Source organism: Haemorhous mexicanus, chromosome 3 (genome assembly GCF_027477595.1).
Source record: "Haemorhous mexicanus isolate bHaeMex1 chromosome 3, bHaeMex1.pri, whole genome shotgun sequence".
Taxonomy (NCBI): Eukaryota; Metazoa; Chordata; class Aves; order Passeriformes; family Fringillidae; genus Haemorhous; species Haemorhous mexicanus.
In genome coordinates, this window is record NC_082343.1 from 40,039,481 (window position 1) to 40,067,342 (window position 27,862).

The following is a 27,862-nucleotide window of genomic DNA, read 5'->3' on the forward strand; positions in this document are numbered from 1 at the left end:
ATGACAAGACAACAGAAGAGCTTCAGAGACAAAACACATACACACAGAGAAATAACCAGAGCTAGAGAGAGGCAAGAGAAGCAGAGCAAGGAGAGAAAGACTGGATTAGGCTTCACTTTCAAAAGAAGGACTATGACAAAAGGGTTTGACAACACAAATGGCCAATAGCAGAATATTAGCCATTTAACAGGAACGCATTTTCAAAAGAGTTCAGGAAAAGATTTTCAAACTTTCTGTATCCACAGTCCTAGAATGATATTAACTCACCACAAAACTAGTGGTTTGCACCATGGCAATGCAGCCACTCTTCCACCAATTCAGCACCCAATCCTACCAGCACCTTTAGGAAAAGCCAACCTCTCTTTAAATGCTGTGACACATGTCCAAACTTGTGTGAGCACTTTTTCTTAAAAAACAAAAATCTCACAATCAGGAAATCAGAGTAAACATTCACACAGGCATGCTCTTCCTTTAATTGCTATGCATCTTTTGTTCTAGCACGAATCAGGTACGAGGCAGGGGTACTGATGGTGAAGGAAAGTCCCAGTCCTTGGCCACTTTGGCTCACCTAAAATGCAGTAACAATAGTAATAGCAGGGCAGTCCATTTGGGAAGGTGATGAGCAGCTGCAAAGGAAGCATGCAGGGTGTCCCATGTCCCACTCCACTGCATCTGCACTGGCACCCACACAGCTGAGAAAGGTGTAGAAAAAGACCACCCCAAGAAAAAAGGTTTTGACCACATCAAAACAATTTCAGGTCACTGTACAGCTAGTATCAGCACAAAGGAAAAATGGGAGTAATTGGCTGGGGGCAAGAACGATGCAAAAGAGAAGGGGCATCAGCATGAACTTAGGGAATTAATCAGACTGCTGCTCTGCCTTGTGAGTGCAATTCTTGTTTTCCAGTCAGGCTAGAAAATCAGGTTCAAGTGATTCAGGTTTTGAAGATCAACTGCCTCTCTAAGCAATGAGGCCACGATGGTTCTGACAAATTATTAAACCAAGAACTTCCCTAATACAATTGCACATTCTATACTACCAAATTACATCCTGACATATGTGTCAGAATATACTCTGTCATTCACTCTACACATATATACAGAAATTATAAATTAAAAATGTGTAAACTATACAAATCTCTGTACTATGACAAATAACTGAAAAATCATTTAAAATGCACAATTAGAAAAAGTAGAAATACAATAATTCTATGTGCATTTGTGAAATAGCTGTTACAATTTTATAATCTTACAAAATTTTAGCAACTCAGAGATCCCAATATAAATTGAAATTTTGAGTTACCTGTGCAATATGTCCCATCCTAACAGTACTGCTAAGAAGATAAGAACAACTTGGTAAGTAGTTTCTTAAATTTACAGATCAAAGTTAAAGAAGAAAAAAAAAAAAAAAAATCCCAAACTCATTTATAACCTCAGAATTCTACATATTTCTAAAAGCTTTCACTGCCTTAAATTTATTAAAACAGCTCATAACACCCCCATTACACAGTTCAGTTCTAAGAAACGTGTTTTACATTAATTTATTTTGCACTATTTTATTATATTACGATTCCAATAAATATTCAGGCAAATGAGGTGTTAAGAAGTCCTTTGTTTCAAGTTTTTCCAGACTCTTAATTATAACAAAGCTTGACTGAGAAGCAAAAATGCAAAATGTTCAGCCCCGCCATTTTACTAGCACAAATTTTTTGCATCCTTTTCAATCATTTTAGAAACTTTTAAAACACAGCTATAAAATATGACCCCCCAAAATTCCAGCCACAATAATGGAATTGAAAGATGGAACTGAAAGATGACTGACCTGGATAAGACATACAAATTTATCTCACCAAGCTCAGGATGAAGTTTGTTACTCTTTTTTTTTCCACTAACAGACCAATCTTGTGGTTTCTCTGCTATTAGCATAAAATTTCTTCCTAATCTGACTGCTGAAAAGTGCTTAATGACTTAGCCTCCAAAACAGTGTACTAACTTATAGGATGACCTTACTCAGCAAACTCTACAATTAGTTTATTCAATGCAGAAGTGAAATTTCATACATGAGAAAACACTGATAATCTCCTCCTACATCTGGCTTTTCTGAAATTCTGATTATACATACAATAATTAACTGGCACCAAATATTTAACATTTGTGACACCAAAATAATAGGGACCCATAAGGAACTGTAATTTTCAAAAAAATATATTTGCATTTCTATTGAATTAAGTAAACAAATCTGATACGCTTTTAGTGACTTTTTTCCCTCTAGAAAATAAACAGCACAATTCTCTAATTAGCAAAAATGAAATGGAAACTTACAACACTGACTTGAAAATCCTTGTGCAACTCTGTACTGGTGATGTCACAAATGCTGTCACATCTGAGCAGGTATTGTCTGTAGAAGGTTCAGAAATGTCCATTTTAATTAAAGCACTTATTGAAGGCAGTTGTGTGTTTTGCTTTAATTTTAACAGCTTAGAGAATTCCTTAAGAATCATGGCTGAAACTCTCCTTAAAAATAACAAGTTAGGTAGAAATCTAAATAGCTGAAATACAAGGACCTGATCTGCAATGGATAACCATGTAAGAGTGAGGCGAAATCTATACTTTATGCTTCCTTCAGCCTTTAATAATGATGTTTTCATTACACTGATGTAACACTCATATTTTCTAATTTGCTTTAAATGAACTACAAATTATCTACTCAGAGTACAGAAATGGCAGTGAGAAAGTACTACAAGACAGAAAACACAAATTCCCCGCGCTTGCAGTTATTTTTAAATTCAGTATTTTAACATCATGATACTTTGAAGCCAGCCTTTGATACTTCCATTCTCCCCACTGCAAAACACTATTAAACAACTACTTTTCTTTTGTCAAATCCTCCCATCACTGGTCTAAACCCCAGAGACAGAGATGGGGACTCTTAATCACCTGGATGGAAGTTTTAATTGTCTGAAGAGAACCTTGTCCTTCTCTCTTTTTTCCCTATGCAGTTTGGGAGCATGGTGCTGTCAGAAGGACCAAGCTGTACCATGAGAAGGGATTTGAGCTGTGTAGGTGCCCAAAGAACTCTTAAATATCCATCCTCCTATTTAGAGCCTAACTAGATAGCTAAGCTTCTTAGGGTGCAAGTCACCTATAGTCTCTAATAATTCCTGTATGTCCTTTCTAATACTGAGTGAGAAAAACTTGGGTACACAACTTCTCAAAAGATCTTTTACAATTTCGTGTCTGTGACATAAGAACTGGAACAAACGACAACGAAATAAAGCTATGCCTTTATTTCAAATTTCAAAGAGGGGGGAAAAAAGAAATCTCATGGCAGAATGAGGTATGAGGACATATGGCCAGTCTATCACCTGACTACCAAACAGCACTACCAAAGCTGCCACATGTTTGTTAATCCCGAGAGGTAAAACGCTGCTTTGTCTTCCGGGGGTCGTGCTGCAGATGAGCGCCCGTTATGATGCTGATGCATTTTTCCATGCTGACGTTCACCAGGGAATACAGGCTCCACAGCAGGAGAAGTGACACAAATTTTTCATCTCCTCGAAGAGTCTTCCACATTTTTGCTTACTGAGTGTGCACACAAGAATGCCAAGCATCAGCAGCACAGCTGAAACAGTTTTAACAAAACCTTGCCTTCTGAATGTCTACAGTTTAATTCAGTTAAATTGTATATCTTGACTATTTAGTTTAGGTACATTAGGCATATTTAGTCTTAATATTTAAGAATATTGAGTTTTCAGTGACAGTTTGGTAGGGAATAACAGATTCAGATAACAGTTTGATAGGAAATGACTGAAAGTTAGTGATACGATTATTCATTTACAGACAGCAACCTCTCTTCAGACAAGCCATGATTAAGGGGAGAAACATTTCCCAGAGATCTGGCTGTTCTCTAATGTACTTATCATTTTTGTAAGCAGCAGAAGAAGGGCATGTGTCAAGGGATCAATGATCAGTAAGCTACAGAAAAACTACAGCCCTCTACAAGATTCTGAAACAAACCTGATTTTTCAGACTCCCCTAGCTCCAACAAAATCCTTCAGTGTATGCCAGGTGAAATTTTTCCCAAAATCTGTAGCAGGATGCTTTGCCCTGAAAAAGCTGATCTGCTTGGCCTGGATCTGGTCAGAAGACACAGCAATGCAAGCTCTCTATGGGGAGCTACCGTGGCACCATAGTGGTATTTTTTGGTGCTGAATATGCTAAAAGGCCAGCCTGGCTTACCAGCTTCAAACACACATCTGCCCCTTTGAAGTGAGACTTGACAGATAAGCTGCTAAACTGACCTGGAGGCCTATGACTGGCAGGTCAACCTCTTTATGCTATAAAAGTCCAGTCTGCTTTTATACAAGCTAGATTCTTCCACATCCCTTTCTTGAAATGTCTGGAGTTTCTCCTGTGGAGTTTGGCATACCTCTCTACAGTTATTTCCCAGGTATTGAGAGAAAGACAGAGAAGTACTCATGCCTGGAATGTGGTAAGATACATCAAAACCTCCACTTAACGTTTCTTTCACTAGCTTTAATTGCTTGAACATAATTTCTTTAATATAGTGCACTACATCATTTATGTTATACTATAGTTGACTGGTATTTTTTAGCTTTTATACTGTGTAGTAATTCTGATTAAGATCTTCTATCTGTTCATTTCTTACAATAAATAGCTCATCTTTTATAAATATATCTGATTTGCCATCATTAAAACCTGCAGGATAAAGTGATTTAATCACTCTAAATTCCTTAAATTTAAATTGCTGACAATATCTGAGGCTAAGGAAGGATTTACCTTAATTTAAACCCCTTTCTGTGAAGGAATTTAAAAACACAAGGGAGTTCTGCCTGTACCTCCAGCTCAAAGAAAGGGCTTCTCTAATGAAGTTTGTCAAAGACTTCTACTCTTCCCTGTGACAACACCTCAGCTGATCCCGCTGAGGAGAAATTCTTCCTCCTCCTCATCCTCCTCCTCCTTCCAGTCCTGCTGCCCAGTGGTCTTTCTTGTCTGATTTGCCACTTGAGCAGCTCACTAGCCCAACAGTTAAAAAAACAGGGGGTGGAGAATGGCAGAAATAGAACAGCTTTCTGCAAGATCAGATAAACTGACCCCATCAGCTGGCAAATCATATTCTTTCTATCACAAGGTTCACATCACAAGGTATCAAGGGGTCTGTGTTCCAGGCTGGGTCATTCCAGGCAGGGTCTACCTAAACCTCCCCCTTCATTAGCAGTGTACCATTTGATCTGATTAGATATAAATATTAAATCATCCTTTAGATACTGTTTTCAAAACTTCCCTCTCTCCATGACACAGTGGACAGACATCTGCCCAAAGGACCTGGTTATGTGAGTAACAAGTGCCAGGGCTGTATGTGTACCTGCTGCTGATTGTACAAACATCCAGGCAGACACCAACAGCTTCCCTTTACCCCTCTCTCTGTAAAAGGATGCTCCTGTTGCCCAGTTTCATCTTTCATGCAAGTTTGCTCCTTAGGTGAAAGTGCAAAAATAGTAACACTCCTGCTTTCGCTCAAGGAAAACAATTAACTGATTTACACAACACCTTTAGCTCCCTACATCTGTGATTGTGCCACCACAAAGACAACATTTGTATTTTGAACTCAAGAACACAAAGCACACTAAAGAAAGTGTCTTTACAGTGACTTTCAAGAACTCCATTTACTTAATATGTCAAAACAATATGAAGAAATTACTTCATTACCATGAGTCAGTACCTTCACTTAGAAAAACCTGGACCTAATGGGTTTAACAATACAATGAGAAAACAAAAAACCACAGCAACTGAGCTATGCAGACACTGCACATTCAGTAAGAGAGTTCTAACTTTCCATGATACTCTGTAGGAAAGTGCCAAACTAGTGGCAAAAGCAGTGCCCAGCTAAGAAAGACCATGAAACACACCAGAAACTACAACAATTTTTATCTTTTAATACTGATGCAGTGTTTCTCAAATAGCATGTCAGGAGGGACTTCAGCAAAGAGCAACTGGATTGTTACTGTTTCATTTAAATAACACTCTGAGCAAGTCTTGGACAAATTCTCACCAAATTTACATTTCAGTGCTAATCTGAGTATCTCATGTGCAAATCTGTATAGGACATTTTATGATTTTTATTCATGGAATCATATATTTTAAGATGAACAGGAACATCTCATCAGTTCAGTATGAGTTCTTCAAAAAAGACAGGTGACAGAATTTTCTCCCATTATGCAGGTACTGGCAAAAAACTATTTGGTTTTTTAAATGCTTATCTACCCAAATCCACTCTGGTTTGATGATATCAAAATATTCTTCTTAATATTTTTCAATCTTTCTCTTACTCATCCTCATCCTGGTTCTGAATACAACCTTCAGTCACAGAGCTCTTTAAGCTGCTACATTAAAGGACTTCTTTACATTTCTGCACTGAGGTTCTTTCCCACGGCAAGGCAATCCCATATTCCTCAATAACTACACAGGCTCTCAGAAACCCAAGTTCTAGAGGCATCCTCTCCAGTGCTGAAAACACTATCATTTTTCTTCTCTATTTTCTTCTCTCTGGCATGTAAATATTCATTTAAATATTAAATATTAAAAGAGAAACTGGAATGGAACCATGAATTCACATTCCCTATGCTAATTTACTTCTCAGTGTTCTTACTGTGCATCTTGAAAAGTTTTAAGGAAGCCATTTTCTGCATTACTTGGCTAGGAACTATCAAGAATTACAAACATTTATGAACTCAAATACTTTATTTCATACAATAGATTTCAATTTTTTCAGTTCATGGGACTCTACCACTTTCCAGAAGAAACACAGTGTCCTAAATATCAAAAGAAATGCTATGTCTTAAACCCTGGACAATTTGATTAGTTTTTTCTCAGTAAGCTTTTGTACACTCTTCCAAAGCAGTCCCCCTGAAACCCCCTGAATCTGCAAACAGGATAAAAACTACTTTATTATTACTTGTAGCTATTATTGTTTTCAAAATAATATTTCTTCTCAAGTACAAGATTCTTCCTTTCCCAGCTTCATGAGTGGGGTTAGCACTGGGGTGGAAGAAAGCTGCCCAATTAAATCTGATATGCAAGTGTTCATCATTAACAGAAAAATATAGGTAAAAATAAGAAAAAGTTATTAAAAAAGCAAAGAACTAGCTTAAGAGACCTTACAAAGAAGCAGAATATTGATGAAAATATTGAGGCCATAAAAATGGCTGCCATAACTAAGAAAGAAAATATAGTAATTCTCCCTTCTTGGCTCTCTCCCCTTCCCACCTGCCAAGGTCCACTTGAATGTCTCAATGGAAAAGTAAAAAGGTGATTATGGGGAAAACATCAGTATGAAGCATGAAGAGCTACCTAAATCAGGAGGATATGTCATGATTTTATCCTAAATCTGGATAAAATATGTCAGCATGAGAAAGAGTCAGGAAGTCCCACAGCAATTAACATTGGCATGATTTCCATATGATATCTTCCTCAATGACCTGGACAGAGGTGTGATCTGAGACAAATTCCATATGATACTACACTGCACCCAATAGTCAATAGCCACATCTATGGCATAGAAGAGAAGGATTTAATCTCACAAAACTGAGTGGGCAAAGAAAATGAAATTAAATGAAAACTGAATGAAAACTGAACATTGGGTACATAAATGTGAGGTAATGTATCTAGGAAAAAATAATGCAAACTATGCCTAACAATGTTTACTTTAGAATTATAAATTATACTTCAGTTGAGTCCTGGATTCATCACTAACAGCTCCATGACATAGTAAATGCATGTAGACAACAGCCAAAAAAGCCCAATGAAATGTTGGGCATGTCAGAAAGGATACTGAGAGCAAGAGAAAGGATGTTATTCTGCTGATCCAGAAAACAGTGCACTCATCTTTATCACCTGGCACAGTCTTGCCTCCACGTATCAAGAAGAATGTGGTGGAATTATGAGAAATCACAGAGAAAGGAAACCAAAGTGATCCAGGCATTGGAACAGCCACCTTTTCTAAGACAGGGTGAAAAGATAGGAGCTCTTTAGTTTGGGGAGGGAAAGGCTGAAGTTTACAAAATCCTGAAGGCAATCCTACTTACCAGTAGGTTAAGTGCAGTGTGCTGTTCACCAAACACCACATTGCAATAGTTAGGGCCCTTGGTGAAACACATCCATTAGATGCCATCTAACATTACTAATGCAACAATTCTGAACTCTAGGAAAGTGCAAGGGGAATGAGAAGCAAGAAACAGGCCAAACTTGCAAGCTCTCTCTAAACAGCACATCCTCTGCCACCACAGCAGACAGAATGCTGAGCTGGATGGGCCATTGGTACAACACACTTGGCTATTTCTCATGGTGTGCTTACTTCAAAAGAGATTTCCTTGTTTGTAATTCAAACTGCATAGCAACAATTTAAAACGACAATTTCTTTTCTCAGTGTGCATATGAAGAACACATCATATTATCCTATCTCTTTTCTTATTTAACCTCAGTAATTGCAATTCATTCAGCCTATACTCATACTCATCATTGATCTCTCTGCTGATCTCTGTATAATAGTCTTTATAATCTTGAACTGAAGCACCCAGAAATGGATACATTTGTACAACTAAGACTGAAGTGCCCAATGGAGCAGAAAGATGCATCTTTACAGGTTCTATCCCAGATCATGCACTCATGTGTTTGTCTTAGTCGCAACAGCAAGATATTATTAATGCCAAGTTTGTCATCCATGGTACCTAATGGACTTTTTTCTGAAGAGCTTCTTACCTAGCCATTCATTCTCCATTAACTTCTTTCTAAAGAAGATCATTCTAGAGTGCATGTCAAACTTGATCCTCCTGAACAGCTTCCAGCTCCTCACGCTAACCACGTCTCCACATTAGCAATACCATTCAGAATTCTAACCCCATCCTCCAGCACAGCTGCAGTCCTTTTCATTTTGGAGACACCTCGAAATATTATGAACACCACGTCAATGAAAGTACTGCTTCGGCAGAAGTCAGGAAAGGGCCTAACAAATTCTGCTCCATATTTACTTCTATTTTGAAATGGAACTTTTAATAATTATTCAAAACAGTCTTCTAACAGTTTTGCTCTTAGAGACAAACCTCACAGTTGTTTCATCTAATGTATGAATCCTTTTTTCCTTATGAAAATGTAATTCACAGAATATCAGAAGCCTAAATAAATCCAAGATACAACATTCAAAGCCTCCAACTTATACACAAAGACTGCTACCTTGTCAATTAGAGGAAATTTGATGACTTTCACACAAATTAACCTTGCCAAATACACAGTGACTCATCTGATTTTCTCGAAGCTCAGAGTCTACTTGTTGTAGTATTCTCCCTTTAGTTAAATTGATGTTAAGCATTTAGCCATATTAAAACACATTTTGTTTGAACAAAACAAACATGAAAAGCAATCCAAATAATTTTCCCAATGTTATTTATTAATTACAGACTATGTCACCCATACATTTTATCATCAGTGATTTTGCGTTTGTTTTCCAAAGTGCTGAACCTGTCAGAGAGCGAGCTGTAAAACTAATCACTGCTGAATACAACAGTATCATCACATACATTTATCTCCCAATTTTTTTAGTCATACTTCCCAGTCTGACTTTGGGTTATATAAAACTTAGAAGGAAAAAAAAATTAAATCAATCTTAGTCTCACAGAGTTATAAAAGAAGAAAAAAAGAATCCATCTTAGTCTCAAACAAAGTAAAGCATTTACTAAAGGTCTTCTTTCTTCATGTACAACAGGCCACATGACTAATCTTTAACTCTGACATTAAAACAACATAGTAAGTGTGTTCCAGAATAATGCTGTAATTAACGCAAAATGCCTACTGCAAATATAAAAGAAAAACACCTTCAAATATTCTACAAACACCACCTTGCCACGACTATTGTTATCTGCTGCTGCCAATCAGTATTGCTGTGGCTGTACAAAGACTCCAGTGCACCAGACTGTCGCTAATTATGTATATTCAAGTGATTAGCAAGCACTTGTTGCCTTGTTCACACCACCCTCCAAACAGCAGCCTTTGAGAGGAGAATAGACTGTAAATTTATTGAGAGAACACTGTTAATCCTTTGGGGAGAATGTAAATGTAAACAGGACTACTCTACATCAAGGTGCTTTGACAACAAAAATCATCTGCATAAACACATGCTCAACAACAAACAGGTGTTCTATTTCACAACTAGCGCCCATTTGATGCTTTCAAGTAAGCATTATGCACAAACTGTTAGAAGTACTTTGAAACCAGCTGCAATTACTATAATTAGCTGTTTGCCTACACTTTGGTGGGGTTTTTTCCTATACCTGTTCAGTATTGTGTCGGCTGCAATCTGTACACCAAAGTGAAGCTAAGGTTCTAGCCTCCTGCTTAAAGTTTGCCATCCTCTCAGTTCAGCAAGCCCTATGCTAAGTTCATACTTATCATTAAAGTGCCACCAGTTAAAAGATGATGTTGGCATTAAATAAGTTAACAGCCCCACAATTGTCAGGTCACTCATCTAACACTCATCATGAACAGGAAAACAAGGACAACTACCAAAATAGCACCATAAAAATAGTAAACCTTCCATGTTCAGGATTTCCCTTTTTTACAGAAATGTCTCTAGGAACACATAAGATTTATTTTTAATAACAAGAATTTTACTTCTAGTCCTATCAGACAATGGGTGGTGAAGATTCTTGCAGGCAGACAACTACTCATTCTAATATGAAACTTACTCCAAGATTTTTAAATTAATAATTAAAAATTAAAACATACTTCCGTCTGTTTAATGAATACAAAATACATCCAAAGAACCTCTACCTCTTTTTTAATTTTATTAATGTTATGTGTTCAAGCATTTTTCTAGTCTATCTCAGCCTTTCATGGCATCTACACAGATTAGTTTTCAGCAGTTCCAAATACTTCACCACAGCGATGCATTTCTGTAGGGGAGCTCAAGATGAACATGTCTAGTGGCCTTCTCCAAAGCCAAACCATAATGGGCTAATTTCATAAGCCTGGTAATGCCACCGACAGATAGCTAATATCCAACTCTCCTACCTTATAGTTTGCCAGATTTTAACCACTGAACTGAAAAATTTCATATTCACTACCTGCTGAGAGATTTTTTTTTGCCTGCAAATGAAAAGCTGAACAAGTTAAGACTAGGACTTCTCAGGGAGTAAGAACATTACTGGGAGAAAGGGCTACAGATGATAAATACACAGTACTAAAGAAGGACAGGCAGCAGAAAGAAAGAGGGTCCTTTATCTTTGTTGAAACAGACATGAAAATCTATGATCAGCCTAAGAAAATCCACCTCACAGCACCTTTCCAAGACCTGGAGACAGTCTACTGTTGACCAGTTTATTTGACATCCTCCACCAGCATCAAAATGTACCTGAGGTCCTCATAAAACTTTTTCCATCTGTAACAGAAGAATGCCTGATTTTTTGGACATCCATGCCAGGTGATTAAGAGTGCTCTATACATTCTTAACCACCACTACTTTCTTCCCACCAACTTCTGCTCAGCTGGAAATGACAAAACTTCTTCAGTTGTACTGGGCCAGCCAAGCAATACACACTGTATTCAAAGAAATTATTTCCTCAGAGGCCAAAAGAATGACCAAAAAGATTAATAAAGAGTTGTAATATTACAAAATAATTTTTTTCAAAATAATTTTTAAAAAGGGCAGGAAGCATTGCCTAGAAAATTCCAGGAAAAGCTAACTTTTGGGATTCTTCCAGAGACACCATTCTTTGTGAAGCCCAGAGGATAGCAAACCAATAGGTACTCTCATTATACTCTATTAACTCTTATAGCAAAGATGTACATAGTGAACCCAACAACTTCTATTGTACAAGCAATCCTCATAATGAAACAATTTGTTTTCTATGCTGCTTCTTTCTTAACAAACAGAAAAATCTGGTAAGTTGAACAAAAAAGGATGTCTGTATACAGGCTGTATAGTGAAATACAAAGAAACACAAGATTCAGTCACTTTAAGCTTTTCATGTACACTAACAGCTCTAACATTGTCTTGTATTGGTCATCTGTTGTGATTTGTGTTAGCTCCCACTGTGTAATAATCCAAAATTAAATTTCACAATACAACAGCACTCAGCCACTGAAAAAATGCAAACACTGCATGTCATCAACACCACTATTCATCCAACCTGCAGTAAAATCAAAGCAATAATGCATCTTTTTGGTAAGGGTTATCTCTTTTATGTCAGATTCATTCCCTGAACCAACACGGCTTGCTTGGATGAACTCACCTACACCAGAAGACCTAGATGAAATGCACATGTAAAGGTTGCAGTAAGCAGGCCCTTCTTTGCCCTTCTAGGGAGAGACAGATATTAGCTTAGCTAATCTCAGGGTATCACAATCTCTCCGTCTCATCACATGAATTGGTATGTAATAGTTTAAGCTAAATCTTCTGATTTTGTACTAAACATGGTAAGAGTTAGTAATTTGTTACAGAACTCCTGATGGGAACAGTAACTTCTACTGTCACTACAAGAGGTTGCAAGGGGGGAAGAAACAGCTGTGAAATGCTGCAACAGCTCCAAGCAGATACACAAATATGGTTCCGTGATTTTATTGTCAAGTAATTCAGCTATATGCTGAATAGAAAAGTCTGTAAGGGTGTTCACGACTCATTCATATCACCACACAAGTTCCACGCAGACACATCCGCTTTCTGTTTGTTTGTTTGTTTAAGACTCTTTGTGAGACTCAAAGGCAACTAATTAGGAGAAACAGTGTATTGAATTCCAACATAAGGAGGAGGTTAGCCTGGTTTCCATACACAAGTATGTAGTGTTCCTGTGTTTCAAGTAAAAGTTATAAGACAGAGTTAAAGAAGGCTATGTAACAAAAGTCACTATCAGCAGTTGCAAAGAAATGTGCATTATTTGTTAAAATATTAAAGGTTTACAAACTATCGACATCCTGAAAAATCCATGCTTATGTTTACATTTACTTAAATAAATACAGGACATAAATCTAAGCATGTATATGAGATCAATAGGGGAACATTCTAAACAGATGCTTTGAAATTGCTAGGTTTAAGTGCATCAGTCAAGGAAAAAAATAAAAATATTAGTCAGCCATGGGTTCCAAAGAAAGAAACATAATTTTAACAGGAGAACATTCTCAGCCTTACAATGCTACAGTTATCTCTGGTTTATTGTTTCATTACATTCTTCTCTTAAAAAAACCTTTCCCATGAATGCTGCATCCAGATTTTTCATTTTTTGCATGCATGCTGATGAAAGCTGAGATCTTCCTAGAAAGAGCTGGGCTGATGAAAAGGACAGATATTTTTGCATCTTGCTAAAGTTCTCAGCTAACATTACTAACAAGTGTCATACCAGAGTATTATTTCAAGATTACACTCTTTCTGATCAACAGTATATAGTGGTAACACAGGCATTAGATCTGAGAAGTTCAGATCTGACTGCTGGATTTCCTCAGGAAGACTGAGGAACTTCAGGGAGGACCAGCCGCAAAAAGCTCAGGTAAGCAAGGAGGGTGAAATCTGAAGGGGACATTCAGCCCCTTCCTTTCAGGACTCTATGAGTAATTTGTTAGCTACCATCCATCAGGAATGAAAAGGTGACTAGCACGAGCCAACATATCACACCTACACAGCCCTTGTGTCTATTTCTCATATTATTTTGAAGTGTTCCTGTTAAAGAAAACTAACTTACAATGCCAGAGAAATTATGGCATTTATCAGTATGCTGAAGAAAGCATCAGGAATCTAACAGCGTTCAACATTCTCCAAATGAAGCAGCCCACAGTTGTAGCCTGTAAGCTTTGTTGGCTAAACTTCATCCAAAAGTTTTAATGAGGTCAGAATTTAACTGTTGGTAAGAAAAGGAAAGCCTCTTCTCAGAAAGTCCCCCTTTTGTGGCAAGGGCTCCATACAGGCTGTGTACATGACTATCTATTGCAAAAATCAAACATTTAGGGCTGCTGTGGCAGGAGATGCAAAGCAACAGAGGAGCTGCAGCTCACAGACTGGGTGACAGAGCAAGCTAAAAGGCCTAGCTAATGGGAGCAGTCAGACATCCCTCAGGTTCAGAAATAACTAGCAGAGAACAAAGGAGCAACTAAAAAGGCTGCCAGAAACAACCTGGTGTGGACAATACAGTGTTCAAATCAAAGACTCCAGGGCACCAAAGCCTGCATAAGGGCGACCACTAAAGCTGCAACTGTTCATCCAGCCCTGGCAACTGGGACCAGTGAACTACCCTGCCCATGGGCACCAACAAACCACATGAAACACAACTAGAGGAACAGGAATAGTGGCAGGCTACTTTGGCACGCCCTCATACCATAGGAGATTTGAGTTATGACTGCTGCCAACAGGTTTTGGGCATGGTTATTGATATTGTTAACTATATTACCATTGGTTCAGACTTCCCAAACTGATCTCTCTCAGTCTTTCACTCCTTTTAATTATTTGCTGCAATGGGGAAAGTGTCGTTTACAGACCAGCTAGCAAATGCAACTTAGTGTCTTGGTAAGAAATTAAGTTAGTGACATTTAAGTGTTTCTGTAAAGACCCCTCAGGCACCTAACAGCATTCTTCCTCACAGACCAGGCCTCTAGAAAGAATACATTCTCCCTACAAAAACATGGGCTGTAAGTTGTGTTCTCTGGCTGCCTCCATATTTGATGTTCCTCCTAATTTCCTGGAAAAAAAAAATCCTCAAGACATAAAAGATGATAAGCTTACAGAAAACATACAGACTCTGTGAAATCCTTCTTCAGTGGATTGGGTGACAGTACTCCAATCAACTGCGTTGTTGTTTAACAAAGAGAGCACTACTTGCCAAATATTTTAAATAAGTACACTTTCAGAAGTATTTTGTTAAACAGGGCCATGTAATAACTAAAACACTGTAACACATTTACAACTAAGGCGGACTATACAAAATTTGCTTACACCAAAACACCCGTGGCAGAGTAAGCGTATTGTGATGGAGATCAGTCCCCTGCACCACTCCAACCCCAGCACAGCAGCCCTTTTTAAGCTGCTGTCTTTGTGGTGCTCACTGTCACAGCCCCAAAGCGGCGCAAAGCAGTTCCTCCGCTTCTCTCCCGTTCCCAGCACGGGCAGGGGCTGTGAGTGGCTTTGGGAGCAAGGCTTGGGGCTGATGTCATGCTGCAGGGAGAAACAGTACCAGGGAGTGTCAAACCCTGGCACTGTGTAGGGGATCAGCACAGGGGGCAGGTTGGAAATCTGGCCTGGGACCAGCGAGACTTTAGATCACGATTTCACTGGAGAAGGCAGCTGTAGCAATAAACACAACGTTCGCTTCTGTTCCACGGGATGTCTCAAATGTAAACACTCACTCTATAGCTGAATTCCCAGTTTACATTACACTAAGCACAAAGAAGAAGAAATGCAAATAGCTGACCTCTAGTAAAGCTAATAAATCTCTAAGTGTTGATTCCCAAATACTTTCAGATAATTCCCTTCCCCACTTCCACAAAATACCTTTGCAGTGACATCACTACGGTTTTAAACAGCAAACTACATTTATGACCCTGAGAAGTTAAACAGAAGGAAGAAACAATGAATGAGATCATCCGAGGAGAGGGGGGATGTTTCTTTTCACAAATTACCGCCACTTTCTTTATTCCCTTTTTTTTTTTAATTTTTACTTTAAAAAAAATTTGCATCCTAAAGCTTTTCTCAGTCTCTCCATTATGTAACAGTTCTTTAGGAAACAGCCAGCTACCCTGACAACTGGGATGTTTTGCCAGAGTGGCTTTGTCTAAATCCTAAAGCAGTACTTGGCTATGCGCTGAGCCCAGTGCCTGCCTGTGATCTGAATGCCAATTAAGAGTGCTGCCCTTCTTGTCTGACAAGTCAGAGACTTAAAGGTCCATCTGAGGTCAGCAAACTGTCTGGGCTACTTTTGTGAGCTTAAGAGACTAAGAAACAGAGCCAACAACATGGTCCTTTCCTTGAAGTGTCACACTGAGCAAAGACCATTTCATGTACAATTGTCATTGCATTTTATTTAAAGCAGAAAGAAAAATATTCATCTTTTACTTCTGTTTGCTCTCAAGTCTTACTTTCATTCCCTGCATCACCAGTGAAATTCAACCTCCTAGTGGACAGGTAGTGATGAAGACTAAACTACTTGTACTAGGAAGTCAAACAAACATCCTGGGGTGCATCAGGTGGCCAGCAGGTCAAGGGATATGATCCTGCCCCTCTACTCAGCATTTGTGAGGCCACCTCTGGAATGCTGTGTTCATTTCTGGGCTCCAGAGTTCAAGACAAGGAGCTACTGGAGAGGATCCAATAGAGGCCACAAAGACAATGTGGGGTCTGGAGCATCTCCTATGAGGAGAGATGGAGGGAGCTGGGCTCATCTGGAGAAGAAAAGCCTGAGAAGGATCTCATTAATGCATATAAAGACTGGTGTAAAGAGGATGGTGCCAGACTCTTTTCAGTGGTGACCACCAACAGGATGAGGAGCAATGGCTATTGACCAAAACACAAGAAATTCCATCTCAATACAAGGAAGAACTTGTTTCCATTGAGGGTGCCATTGAGAGCACTACAACAGCCTGCCCAGGGAGGTGCTGAAATTTCCCTGTCTGGATATATTCAAAACCCACCTAGCCATGTCCCTGTGCAACCTGGTCTAGGTGAGCCTGCCTTGGCTGGGAGGGTTGGACTGGATGATCTCTAGAGGTCCCTTCCAACCCTAACAATTCTGTGATTCTGTAATATCCAAAATTCAATTAACAAGATTAACAAAAACTTATTGTGAAATACAAAACCATTCCAGTTTGGCATACTCATACTAACTCTATTGTATAGCCTCTATATTATTTGACTCTCCAGCTTTCCTATGAGTCCCCATTCAAAGAAGCCCTATATTCTGTACTCAAAGCTTGTATTTTTCTGTTGCAAATCATGAGAAACAGTGAAGCAGGTCAAAATGCACTCAAAATGCTGTTTGCCTAGATTTGTTATAAACACCTTGAAATACTCTTCATTTTCAAGAGATCATTAAGGATAGAAATGGATTACTAATTTATCACTATCAGGATGTATAAGGAAGGAGTAACTTCTTCTCATTCTTTCACATGGTTTCTTCTTTTGGAGGCAGAGACAATTATCTGGTAGCTACACAAAATGTTATTTTCCTCCTAACTATTGCTTTTCATGTAAACATTGAAATCTTTGTCTTATGAGCTCTACTGTGAATGCCAGATTTTTTGTAAATATTTAGCTAAAACTATGAGCTGAGACAATTATCTAATCTAATAAACTATAATTTACATTCCCTGTTTTACCACCTTTCCATTGTAATTGGCATTTTAAGCTTCAGTTCTTCTCATGGGAAATTGCAGTTTAAACACTGAATTTTTTACACACAAGAATCTTTAATTAACCCCCAAAGGAAACGATACCTTGCTTTTCAGGATGATGAAGACAACTAAATTTTGTACAAGGTATTACTCTACCATTTCCATGAAGGCTTAGTGAGAACCCACATTAGTGGATAAGATGAAGAAGAATTGGAGTGTGGCTATTGATTTTTACAAGGCATTTTAATTTTAGACATTACAGTTCAAAAATTAATTTTAAAAATGCAAAATTGGTCGTTAACTTGTCAGATAATACCACAAATTAAAGAGATATTTAAAGGAACAGTTTCACTGAAACTAAAGCTAGATCTCCCACCAAGAAAGGCTGCTAATATGTGTTTGAACTTGCAAACTCTTCCTTGTACAGCTACATTAAGAACTTAGTGTGATATATTTTTGGCATATGATCTTGAGGAGGAGGTTGCATTTTTCCTTTATTTTACCTACAGTAATTCATTCATTCTGAATGCTACTGTGAGCAAGAGGGAGAACTGGTATGGAGTAATACTTACGTAATTGATAAAACAAAATTCTGTGTGATATTTATAAATACATGGATGTATTTTTAAAATTGCATTAAAAATACTGAAATGAGAACTAGGTTACAGAGCTGTCTTTCTTTATACAGAAAGAATTCAATCAATTTGGAGTTTTTTTCAGTCCATCTCCTTCATTATAGTACCTTAATTTTCCCCATATTTCAAAATGTACATCCTAATTCCTGACCAGAAAAGGAACTGCAGATTCCCTACAGATATACCCCTAAATAAAACTTAGACACAATATTCTCAAATCTTTTTCCCAACTTTTAACTCAGGATTCCAGTGCTTCTGCCACAGATGTCGACAAAACACTGCATGCACGTCTCGTATCAGAGAGCTCCTCTCTGCAGCTTCTAGCTTTTATATGACACATCTTTAACTCATGTTCACCCTTCCACATTCACAGGCTGTTGAGGTCTTGTGGAAGTCTTCCCTCTTAATTAAGTGCTGAGCAAAATGCTTCTTAAGTCAGTGTTGCAAAAAAAAAAAAAAACCCTCAGATCTCATAGAACAGTAACAGAAATTGCATCAACATTAACATAAACAGTGCCTCAGGGCCAAAACATCAGATTTCCATTACATAAAATTGAGGCATTCTCTGCCCCAAATAAGTATTATGACCTTCCAAACTAATCAAGGCGGCCTTGTATGACCATGGGAAAATAACCCTTTATCTGATTAATTTCACAACCTCAAAAAAAAGCAGAAACAAGTTTTTGAGGAAAAAAATAACTAAATAAACCCTGCACCAATCTGTTACCCCAAGTACTCAAAGTCATCAGCCATGCTTACAGTACTGCTGAAAGGCACATGCCTGACTGACACCCCTCCCACAGCAACACACACCTTCGGGTTCACTGTCAGTGGACAAATCACTGACTGACAGCACTGGAAGACAAACTCCTTGAAGAAGAAATTCAAAGCTTCTCCCACGATTTCAAGCAATCATCAGTTCTCTTCTCTTGGGATGAATTCCCCATAGTTTTAAGAAAAGTGAATTTTTAAAGTTTTGCAGCTTTTGTGCTAGACCAGAACTGCACTACTAATTTATCTTATCAGCCTCCTGATAATTGGTGAGCATCAAGGAAAGCAATATATGGAGTGAAAACTATTGAGAAAAATAGCATTATGAAACTAACTGCTTACTTTGATTTCTCTCTTTTGTCTTCTCTCCCAGTGTCCATGCAGCATCACAACTATCCTACACACTGACATCACTTACAACCCTCTGAATTCATGGCCACAACATCCACATCCGCTAACAGACAAAATCATTGTGCTCAGCGCTACGCAGCAGCAGTTCAAACACATCATTTCAAAAGGATGCCAACCAGCAGAGTATCAGCTGATGTCTGAAATACAAAGAGGCCATGCAGGTTTGACAAAGTCTCACTGTTAAAGCACATTTTACTTGGGGGTTAAAAAAAAAAAAAACCCAAACAAATAGATTTTTATATATTTGGCATAGCTATGGTGATGAATATTTATATTTTGAGCATAGCAGAGCAGCAGTTAGCTATGTTGACTATAAATCATAGAAGTAAACCACCTTATCTAGGCAATTTCATCTGAATTCACCTTTTTAGGAACTAAGAAAAAAAAGGTATTTTTTCCAACTCTTCTTTTTCTGCCTCAGTTCTTCTCCAGTCTTTGTCATTCTGTAATTTTATTTCTAGCCCTGATCCTATAGTTCAATTTCCTTTTACTCACTTTGTGTAAATACAAAGATACTGTTCTTTCAACATTTAAGAAATTGCCTCTAAAACAAACCCCCAAGGCTCGTTCAAGCCTACAAACATAAAGAGACTTGGTAGAACAATTTCCTCCAACATTAAAAGCCACTGTGCTACATTTTCTTCCAATGCAAAGGAGTCCACTTCATGAAATCAGTAAGAAGTAACTGCAAAGAAAGAGATTATCCTTGACACAACAGACATCATACGTATGAGCACAGAAGCTGGGTTCACAGCTGAATCACATTCCCTACCTTTTGCTAAATACTTTGCATATGACAGAGGAAAAAAAAGGAAAAGTTTTGACAAAAAAAGAGTGACTGAAGATGTGTTTCAACATGCTGAACAACTGCATGATTTTGAGATCAGGTGAGACCTTCTTACATTCCTTCACAAGAAATTCCGTAAATGTCTGTTGCTGCTCATCACTGCTCCGGTTCAGTAACTTCTGACCTTTCCACAGCAGCCCCTATGTGTACACGCCTCCTCTTCAGACAACTCTGACTTTAAAAGGATTTTAATTACTAGATATACAAGTTTGATCATGTTTTTGAGGATTTTCACCCAAGTGGCTGTGCTGGAAAATCCTGCCTATGAACGTCTATACGTTTACATGTTAATACAAGAAATCACATCAAGTGGTTTATCAAGTCTTTTCCTGCTAAAAGACAAATGAGTTAAGCAGTGTAAAAGGGAACAGCTCTCCTTCAAAGCAAATACTCTTTGCTTTCTTGACTATCCTTTCTAACCTTTGGTACTTCACAAAGGATGGTGTACCTTTGCATTTGTTCAGATCTGTTGGTAATTCAAAAAGTGTTACCTAGGCAAATTTTCTGAGCCATTTTGATTTCCTCTACACTCTTCCAATATTAATATAGCTTAAAGAAATTCTAATTTGTGTTCCAAATGAGATCCAGAAAAACTGAAAACCAAAAAAACTTGACATCTGAATTATGAAAATTAGTATAAACTACTCTCTAGAAAAAAATTAGTGGGCAGACAAAAAAGCTTGGAAAAACTGACAAAACAGCCTCTGTGAAAAGAAATAACATCTCAAAAATCTGAGGTTTCTTTTTTAAGAGTTACTAAGCATCTAGATCAGAAAAAAAATCCAATTTATATAGACTGCTTAGGTTTCCAAACAACACTCAACAACGTCCTTGACATAAAAATCCTCAGTCTCCACCAGACAAAATGGATGACATTCAATGTAAAAACAAATAAAACTAATTTTAAACCGTCAGAAAGCAGGTATAAAAAATCAGAGTAAGTGATCAGTTTTCACAATGAAAATCAAGGTCATCACTGGAAACTTTCAGTGACCTACCCTTGGGTCCAATATATCCGAGATGATCAGTAAATGAAGGTAAGGGATGGTGAACCAAGGCTGATGATGACACAAAATTGGCCTGGCTAGTAAAGAGGAAAGCCAGCTGGGAAAAACTGCAGAAGGTCTTAACATCTTTCCTCCTTTTTTTTTTTTTTTTTTACTCTTCTCTAGCATCAAATATTAGCCACTACCAGAGACAAGACATGCATCAGAGTAACCACTGGTGCTACTCTTAGTTTGTTGTTAACTTGCAGGAGAACAGGTCCCCCGTCCAAAACCAAACCCAGTCAATGGTCAGCTCCTAGGCGAATGTTCCAGAACTTGCACTGTCATGACATCTGCTTTGGAGATGGATATTGTGAAATGGGTTCCGTTTGCTTCTAACAGCTTCTCATGAATGATACTTCTAGGCAGGGCTCTTCAATTCAGAATCAAAATGTTTTAGAAATTCTTTCTCAAATTCTGGTCTCTATCTACAGGTGGAACTATAAACCCTTAAAAACAGAGGTTAAGTCTTTCAGAAAATAGAATCAGAGCATTTTAATTTTCAGACACAAGCGCTGCAACCATGAGTACTGTTTAGTTCAAGTCTGGATAGAGAGAAGAAAAGTCGTTTTCCTGTGTGAATCTTAGCTCTTTCATACTGTTTCAGCAAGAACTGGCCACATTTAAGCCACATTCACTTTAAAATGTAATTTCCAAATTACATCACACTCTTTCAGGCTTCTTACATTAAGGGAAGCAGTTGTGAAAAGGAAGTAACAACTCTGCCACCACACACCTAGAGAGCCTTGCCAGACATCAAAGATGAAGAGCACAAACTCTTTCCTTACCGCCTGTGCTAAGAAAAAACCCAAGTGTCATCGACTGTCAACATCATTCTCTGGTCATCTGGACTGCAGACTTCCAGAGTGCTGAACAAGATGCTGGACATTCTCCTCTCCTATGTGCTGATTATCTATGCTGTCACACCAGACACATTATTTTGACAGACCAGCAAGTCTGCCACTACACATTTTCTTTGCACAAGTAATATTAGAAATAATTTTCAAAACTTACACCTGGTGTTAAACAATTCTAAGGCTTTGATTTATCAAAATTCAGGCAATCTTATTCCAAATAAATAAATAATTGCATGTGTGTATGTACTTTACAGATACTCTAAAACACATTTACATTTTAAAAGCTGTTTGAGCTCTGTATTGATTTACCTACTGTGTTTTTGTCAAATAAATGGAATATTAATGTTCAGCTTATATGCACTTATAAGTCTGTATTTTGAAACCTTTCCTTATAATGTAAATCACTTCCTTTAAATTACCTTGTGCTTTTCAGAGAAGAATATGTCAAGATTGTTCAACCTCTTTACCTTCCTTCTGCACAGTATAGCAGTTACCAACCTCTGGAACAAAATCTGAGGTTGTAAAAGGGCAGCATCCCCATATTCAAAGCATGAAGGAGCACACAGAGGCATGGCTGCCACCACCTGCTTGAACAGTAACCTCAGCAGCCTGAGCCAATTCCCTCATCACCTACAGGTACCCTTTCTACTAATTTATCTGAAGCTGAATACAAGTTGAAACAAGTTAAGTCAGTTATTTCTCAGGGAATTAGAGGAAGGTACACGGTCATGCTATTGTATAAAGACATCAGAATAAATCTTCTGTCAAAAATCTACAATCATTAGGCCCTGAAATTTGACTTAGAACTTGCCATTTGGCAGAGAATTCGTTGGATGTCAGAGATGTCTGTAGGTAGAGCCATTCAGATGTTATTAATATTTATATAGAGATATACATACTCCACATCTGCTAGGGTAAGACTTGTTGAGCCTGGCAGCCCAGCTCCCCAAAGGCGTGTTACACAGACCACCTTCCCTTCCCTGATGTATTGACTCATTGTTATTTCTGCAATTGCTCCTTCTGACAATCAGTTTTCTGCAACAGAAGGAAAGCAGAGGGGCTCTTCCTTGCACTCCAAGTATTGCCTTTAATGATGTCTGAGTAGTAGAGAGATGAAGGAAGCAGTCCACATGGAATAATTCACACCAGGACAAATGCACTGCAGAATTCTGAATGAGGCAATGGGGCAGCAGGTGATAAAAAGAACAAGCTGGCCAGAGTGGGTACATGGATGGCTGGAACATTTAGAAGTTGAGAGAAATTCAAAACTCACAGAAATGAGCTGAAAGCATGGAGCAACAGCTGGGACTCACAAGTTTCTGAGAAAACCCAGAGAAAGAAGAGGACCAGATTTGGACTACATACATGCAAATGAAGAGTAGCAGGACAATCAAAAGAAGATGCTATGAATCTTGAAGGAAAGGGCAAATAAGGGGTTGTTACAGACACCAGATACATGTTTAAAGTGCAAATGTCTGTTCTAACCCAAACTGAGAGATAATTCCACATAATACAATTACTTTTCAGCTGGCTTTTAAATAGGAAGTCACATCCAAAGCAAACTCCTTTAAAAGGCTGACCAGGTAGTTACCAAGTAAAGTAAAAAGTTTTAAAAATGCCAGAACTAAAGCTGACTACACAGGTATAATTTCAGATACATACATATTAGCATGAGAACTCTGTTGCTGACACTAAGCAAAAAACTACTCAGTATTTCCTTCATTCTTTATTTGAGAGTTGGACTCAACTCTGCTTCATAATGTATAATGCATATTAAAATTCTCCAGCAGATACATTGAATTTAAGAACTTTGAAACACAGTTACCTATTAGAAAGCTTACTGCCTATTAAATACAGTCTTAATTCTATGTATACATTTGACAATGAATTTTCCTTGTTACATGATTATTTACCTCCATTTTAATTCATCCTTTTATTTCCAAGAGTAACTGTAGGCATACTGTATTTTCTTGCATTTCTGTGTCTAGAGATCTCCCCAGAGAAAAAGAAAACAAAACCACAAACAAAACCCCATAAAAACCAAACAAAGAAACAAACAAAAAATCCAACAACAATACAAGGAAAACCCCCAGTCTCAACAGCAACCGCAGTAACAGAATTCAATCACAGTATCAAAAAACTGAGAACTGTAAAGTGAGAGAAATTGTCTCATTGAATGAATGAATGAACTGAATTGTCCCTCATATAGAATAAAAAACACATGAGTGCATCTTTCACAGTGTTGGAATGCTGAGGGAAACCTAAAGAGAAAACAAGCAATTTCCCTTACATATTTTCTGCAATTGCTTGTTTTTACAACTGGTAACAAAGAGTTGGAATAAAAAATTCCTTTTTTTTGAAAATGAAAAAAAAAAAAAAAACCTGGTAAATTATTCATATTTCACCCCCCAGACCCAAAAAAAACCCCAAACCACAGAAAAACTACAAACACAGATCTGCTTCTCAATAAGAAATGTCATATGCCAAATGTGGTATTTTAACATTTGAATGCTTGGAATTATTTCAATACTCAAAGCTGAAAGACTGTTTTAAAGAGAAAACAAACAAACTAATAATAATGCTTTCTTGTTTTCTGCTCCTCTGAATTCCTTTTAAAAAATAATATTATTAAAAAAATAATTCATGTCAGGCAAATTAAGCTTATGCTGTGATCTAACACCTCTAACAAAGTGATCAGCAACAGAACAGGAATTTATTCTATGTTATATCCGTCTCCCATATGAAACTATGAAGATCTGTCTTTCATGTCTCTTCATAAGCTAGTGCTCATTCCATGTTATAGAATTTAACTGGTATCATGTACATTCTCAATAAAATACACTTTATCTTCCTAAACAAATGCAAAAGGCAAATTTGTTTATCGTAACACACAAATTTGTATACCTCTTTTTTTAATTATTAGGTTCATAGTGTAAGACTAAAAAATACTCAACTGAACAAAGTTTTAAGAAGGAAAGTGATTTGTCAATGTTATTTTTATAGTCCATCAACTCAGAAGAAAAGTGCACCAATAGTGGGGGGTGGTCTGATGGTGATTTATTTTAAATTTAATTCATCAATATTTTCCTTCCACCTATGATTTATACAGCTATCAGTAACCACTAAGAGAAACTCAACCTTTTGCTGTAGCATATAATTGTGTTCTTTATACAGTATGTTTTCATTGCCATCCATTAAAAAACCTGGTTTTATCGTTCAATCAATATACCATAGTATTTTGCAGTAAAATGATATCTGGTGAAGAAAGAAATGTATCAGAATGATCTCTTTTATCTGGCTGATGCATAATCAATGATCCTTCCTCTACAGATGGCTATGAAAGCATCCAAAAATGCTTAGATGTGAGAGTTCATCATGTGCCTCAAGATGCTTTTTTTTTTAATTAGATTTTTAACATACACCCTCTGCCCTGAACACTAGTCCATTCTGGGCTTCAGGGATTTTTAACAATAAATAATGAAATATGTGAATAGCTGAAGCCCTGACCTCATCACATCTGGCCCCACAATTCATGCCTTAGAAGTATAATATTGATGATTTCAGATGCGAGCCCTCCATAATTAAGCTCACCTACTTGTAGGCAAACAGGCTAAAATAAAAACATACAAATGTCACCAGTAGGAAACAGCTAAAATAAAACCATACAATTGTCTCACGCACACAGCACATCAGGATTATTACAATTGAACACTGTGAACTGAATGAACATTATGTCAGCCTCCCCACCCCGTCACTCCACCTGTACTGCCAACTCATCACTTCCTGCTACCAAAAGAAGAACTTATTCACAAAGTTCATTTTAGTTAGTCAAAAACTCCACACACCAAGAAACATATTAAAGATTCCTTTTTACAAAAATTACCCAAAAGAGAAATGTAATCACTGTAGGAAGGAATGCCCAAAGGACCTTGGGCATACTGCTGGGTGCGTGAACAGGGCACACCCAAGGCACTGCAGAAGTTTTGTCTTCCTCAGGCTATTTTCCTCTCCACTAATGCCCCACATACCAAGACACAGCCCCCCCATTTACTCCTTGCCAGCAGTATGAAATTTTCTTTAAGTATCAGCACAGTTTTTTCACTCTCCTGTAAGAAATAGATGGCCACATTCAAATAATAATTGCTACCATGCTCCTAGTAGGAGCTAAAATCCCTTCCACACCCTCTTTGCTCGGTAGCCACAGGAAAGGCTGTATGACAAAGCTTTGAAACTGAAGCTGCAGCTACGCTGAACTCAGATGCTGTGATAATCCAGCACCCTCTCCAGCAAGGCAAAATTTATCAGCAATAGAGTTCCTTTAGAACCAAATGAACTGTCATTTCCATTAAAAAAAAAAAAAAGCCAATCCACAGCTTGGAATTCAGTTGATACTGAAGCAACATGACTTGCAAAACAATTCTAATTCAACTCAAAAGACAATTCCCACTTAGCCTCCATCAACATGCATCCTTTATCTTCTCCCACCACAAAGAGCAGCTTTCTCATGTATCCATTTCTTTCTCCATCCCTGCCCAAAACCACCTCACCTTTTTCCTTCCATTTTGTTCCTCATTTTCACCTGAAACACTTTTATTTCCTTCCTCATTCACCACTAAATTATTCTATCCTGAATTTCTAATTCTGCTTGTTGACGCTGAAATAATAAAGCTTGAAATTTGCTCAAGATTACTATAGTAAATAAATGAAACTTAAAACTAGGTAAAGCTTCTGATTAATTACAAAATACAACACTTGTTTACTCTCTGACAATCTTTATTTACAGCCTCCTAAGGAACAGCAGAACTGCCTCTCAAGAAACATAATAGAGTTTATTAGGGCTATGTAGACTGAATCAGAAAGTGTTCCAAAAACACCTCTGTCCTCCTTTTTATGACATAATATATTACAATAGCTGATTAAAGTAAAACATGCATTTTCTACCAATCTCTCAAAAATATTTTATGCTCCTGCTTTGGGGACATGCATCTAAACATTTTGTGGCAAGTTTCACATTTTTTAAAGTAGAGGTCAAAATGCACATAATCACAATTAATACTACAAAAATCAAAAGGCTGCCATAGATGAACTGTCCTCCTCAGTAAATTTCACCAAGGTGCAGCACTGTGCTGGCAATATTTTCTAAATTTCCTACAAACATATAGAGAATCCTATTTCATTTGTGACAGAAAATGAGTTTAAATTGGAGTAACAAAGAACCACTAATAGAAGTGGTGAAAAAATGGAAAGTCTATATTTAACTTGGTGCTCAGTCATTAGAAAGGTGCCCCATAACGACCATATGTTACTCAAATATGTTATCACACCTACAATTTCATCATATGTCTCCCAAGAAATTAATTAGCTCTAACTTTTTCAACTTTGACAAAAATGTCTGCAGTAAGTCAGACTACTAGCTGTTGCAAATGCTTCAAAATTCAAAGCTTGCCTCAGCTTTTATTTAACCTTTTAATTACAATCATTGAATAACATTTGGAAGGCAGATGTTCCTTTTTTTTGCATATGTGGTTATTAATAAAAAAGACCATTAATTTTAAATTAATATTACTTTTCCAAGTACAAAATGCTATGGAGACAATATTTATACAGCAAAGAATGGATACATCAGCAACACTAAAATACCAGTTACAATTAGGAGGAATAACCTGAAGAGAATGAATTCCAACAAAAAAAAAAACCACATGGTGTGATCCATTTACAATAAAGAATTGGAGCAGATCAGGAATCTCTGCTGATCTGAATATACTGAATCAACACAGAAGAGCTCACCTTTCAGTTGTCACCTCAGGTCAGAAAAACCAGTGAGAATTATGTTAAAGCTTGACATGGGCATGATGAGAATTGAGTCATTCCAATTTGCCTTATATTGCATAAAATATAAGGGGAAGTTGGAGGGATATG

At 37.5% G+C, this 27,862-nt stretch overlaps 1 protein-coding gene across 3 annotated transcripts in view; it reads right to left on the bottom strand.

Annotated features, from left to right (window-relative positions):
* The window catches only part of AKT3 (AKT serine/threonine kinase 3), a 153,017-nt gene that overhangs the window by 86,379 nt on the left and 38,776 nt on the right, over window positions 1–27,862 (bottom strand). Inside the window, exon 2 of one of the 3 annotated variants that reach the window (XM_059841464.1) lies at window positions 2,323–2,398. The exons of the other annotated variants lie outside the window; for them this stretch is intronic. The gene's annotated coding sequence lies outside the window, so the exon portion shown is untranslated. The remainder of the gene's footprint in view (window positions 1–2,322; window positions 2,399–27,862) is intronic. 3 annotated transcript variants of the gene reach the window in all.